Source organism: Solanum stenotomum, chromosome 3 (genome assembly GCF_019186545.1).
Source record: "Solanum stenotomum isolate F172 chromosome 3, ASM1918654v1, whole genome shotgun sequence".
NCBI lineage: Eukaryota > Viridiplantae > Streptophyta > Magnoliopsida > Solanales > Solanaceae > Solanum > Solanum stenotomum.
Window position 1 is genome coordinate 5,970,983 of NC_064284.1, and position 4,327 is coordinate 5,975,309.

The following is a 4,327-nucleotide window of genomic DNA, read 5'->3' on the forward strand; positions in this document are numbered from 1 at the left end:
CGGGGAAAGAGAATGCCATGATCAAGTCTCCATAACTATTCCTTATGATTGCCCCAATGCCTGCCCTTCCAGTCTCATGTACATAGCTACCATCAGTATTGATTTTTATGATGCCGTTTTGAGGATAACTCAAAATTAAGTTGTTTGACTCTCGAATTTGATCTATACCACGTAAATTGAAATATGAAAGGTATTACTAATATTTTCCTGCAGTCATTGTCATTGCTGAGTGTTATGTTTGTCCAATGTTGTGCAGCAATGTTTTTAAATTTAATTTGATAAAGAAGACATAAATGTTACTACTTACTCCCTTGGGATTGAACTAAGTATTGAAACGGCTTTCCAAAGAAGTAACATATGGATGCCGACTTTTTATATTGTGTTTTCAGCAATGTTTAGTTAAGCTAAGTGGGGCTGTGCAACTAAGATACGTCTGTATAATTGTATATAAGCAGCATCTGCATCATAGTGGGGCATAGAAAGTAAATGAGATGGGTTTCAATTTACGTATAGATCATCCTCTCTTTGATTGACAATTGTCTTTTAGTGTACTGTCACATGGACGGCTCTAATAAATCGGTGGCCTAAAGCTAAATTCAAATGGAGGCCTTAAATTTGAATATTTTTTTTTTGTAAAGTTCATTATAGTCAATTATTTAATCTTTCTTAAGACATAGTACTCATAATTTATCAAACTTCTATTACTTCTTTGCTCTTTTATGAAAAGTTTATATTTTCTACAAATAATACTCGATATTTAAAAAAAAATACATGTATAACATATTGTTTTTTTTTTAAATGAGGCCCCTCAAATTTTGGGGCCTAAGGCGGTTGCTTTTTTTTCAAACGTCTAGAGCCGCCACTGAGTGTACATTAAAGTTATATCAAATGTATCAAAATATCCTTTAATTTTGTGGCCTTAAACATACCACGTGAAAAGTTAAAATTAAAATGTTGCCAAAAAAAGAAAAAGATCATTCTCTTTTAAATAAACTTAAAAGGAAGAGAGAGTGAGAGTAGATGTTTATATATATATGTAAATTTTGAATATTCTGAACAACATGCAAAATGTTAGTTTTGTGGTCTAGGATCTAGGGCATTCAAAATGCATTCCAATATTTGTTTCTCAAGAACTGCATTAGTTTTTATATTTTTTATTTTTTGAATTTCTTGAGTAAAAATTTTGGAACCACCTATGGTTGTATATATACTAATTTTCTGGAAATATTATAAACCACGAGATGAGGAACTGATTTGTCATGTTCATAGATTGGAGGATGGTCAGATGATCAACACCCTTCATCAGGAAGTTATATTACATATCTCATTATTTATATATCTTCTTTTCTATTGTTGTGGTCGTTAGTTTAAGTAGAAGGTTGCTAAATCAAATGTTTATTATCCGTTGCACTTAACTTTTATATATATCTCATTATTTATATATCTCCTTTTTAATTATTGTCGTCATCGATCTAAGCAAAAATATAGCTAAGTCAGATGTCTATTGTTCGTCGCACCCGACTTCTATATCTCATACTTATAGATCTCTTTTTCTATCATTGTCACCGCAAATCTAAGTAAAAGGTAGCTAAATCAGATATGTTATATTTGTCGCACCTGACTTCTATATCCCATTATTTATAGGGACAAAGGACAAATATACCCTCGAACTATCGTAAATGGTATGCAGATATATATCCTTCGTCACACTTCTGTGACATTAATGCCCCTGCCGTCCAAAAACTAGAGCAATCTTATCCGTTGGGTCGGTAGATAGGATTATGTTGACACGTGTATGTCCGTTAGTATAAAGGGTATATATGCTTTAATTTTTGGACGACAGGGGCATCAATGTCCCAAAAGTATGACAAAAGATATATGTATATCATTTACGATAGTTCGGGATATGTTTGTCCCTTTTCCCTTATTTATATATAGATCTTCTTTTCTATCATTGCCACCACCGATCAAACAGAAGGTTTCAGAATTCAGATACCTAATGAACACATTAGAATGAGTAAAGGTCTAGTACAAAAATAAATACCGTGTATCAGGTCAAATTAAAAATGTATACCTTTTATAGATGTACTAATACCCTATATACATCGATCTATAACACCTTAGCGAAATTCCTAATTTTATCACCTCATTATCTAAGTCTCCAACTTGTTCATTTTTGTCCCTAATCTTTCAGGTTACGTCTTTTGAAAAGGTCACACAAGTATATCTATGTATGTTCATAGCATATAGTTTCTCACGATCCCGATCGAGTTTAAATTAAATATATATTTTTTTAATATATTTTGTATTTGTAATAATAAAATGAATGAGAAGAAAACCAGGTTGTTGATAGCCTGGCAAGAGTTAGTCCCTCCGTTCCTATTTACATTTCCCCATTTTAAGATTTTAAAGTCAAGTTTTTAATCAATGAACATGAATAATTTATTTATTTACTTAGTTTTTCTATGTCGGTGAAACGAATATTTTCAAGGCTGATAACTCTCAAGGGTAAAATAGTAAGAATATTGTCATTTCTGCATTTATTTTGTGAAATGACAAATATTAAGTACCATCTAATTTAGTAAGGACGACATATAAATAGTAACGGAAGGAATAATATATATGCTACAGATGGAACACGAAGTTCTTCTGTATTTTAATTTGAATCCTTTCCCCTTTTGGTCAGGAGAAATCTGTATTAGGCCTTTTTAAGGGATAAATTTCACTGGAAATATCCCTAATTGTACTTTAATAGAGTAAGTATATAATTTCTAGTTGACAAGTGATTGTCAATTAATAATTAGTATAAGTGGCAATTATGATGTTAATCGTGTATGTGATATCGATTGGTTCACAAAGAGCAGAACATTTACCAATTTTGGAATTAAACATGAAGAGACACTAATAATTGGCACCAAATATATATATATAGACGACGTTTACTTTATATTATTAATTTTAGTTAATATAGTTGTGACTTGTGAGCAAACCCTAAAACAGTTTTCAAATAAATGTCTTAACTCTTGTCAAATTGTTAGCAAGAAATTTTTTTTTTTATTGGGTGTTCGATATCCACAATAAACTATGCAAAATCTATTAAAGGAGAAATCACTCTTTAACATAATTTTTTTTATATCTATGATTCGAATACGAGGGATAAATAAGGGTGGACAGATCCTACATATCATCACCGCATTTTTTATGGTGTACTATAAATTTAAGTTTTAACATTGTTTGAGTTGGTTAATTATATGTGATGTGAAACAACATGGATTATTCTCCAAGTAGGAGAATTTTGTATCTATATGCAGATGGTAATTGATGTTTATTGTTTGGGAAAATGAAACTTCGATGCGGACAATTAATTTGCTATCGCCAATTAGGCAGACGCCGCACCGTTACTCCCTTTGAAAGGAATAGGAGTACACTATATTACTTAGAGTCTGTTTGGACCAACTTAACAGTTGATTAAACATATTTTTAAGTTATTTTTAGATTTTGAGAGTGTTTAATAAAGTTAAAAAATAACTTAAACTAAGTTTAAAATAATTTCGAAAGAAGTTAAAAATCAAAAGCATGACTCTTCTTACTTTGTATTTTTGACTTAAAAATCATTTTGACCTTTTTATTTTTTGACTTAAAAGTTACTTTTCTAAGTCAATCCAAACAGGCTCTTACTCCCTTTCATTTCAATTTATGTAACTTATTCTTTATTTATTTAGAAAAAAAATAGGGAAAAGGGTCTGAAAAATACTTCAACTTTGACCGAAATTGCTTGTTACGATATCAAACTTTGTGGAGGACCTTTTACCCATGCACTATTTAATAGTGTATTTTAAAGGTATACATGTGCCCATGTGGATACATTACTATTTTTAATGATGTAATATTTATGATGTCCATGTGGGCACATATATAATCTTTAAAATACAGTATTAAATAGTGCAGGAGGGTAAAAGGTCAATTCCAAAGTTCGGTATTGTTACAACAATTTCGATCAAAGTTCGAATATATTTCAGACCTTTTTCCCAAAAAAAATACTACTCTTTTCTAAATTTCAAAATAATTTTATTTAGATCATTTGTTTTACTTTAATGAGAAAATTAGGGTGTGTTTGGTATGAAGGAAAATGTTTTCCTGGAAAATGTTTTCCTGGAAAATAAGTTGATTTTTGACTTATTTTCTCATGTTTGATTAGTGAGTAGAAAATATTTTCCGAAAAAGATTTTTAGTGTTTGATTTATAAATGAATTTTTTTTTTGAAAAATTTCTTTTATTTTTACTAGAGTAGAAAATAATTGTTGAAATTGAAAATATTTTTAAAAAA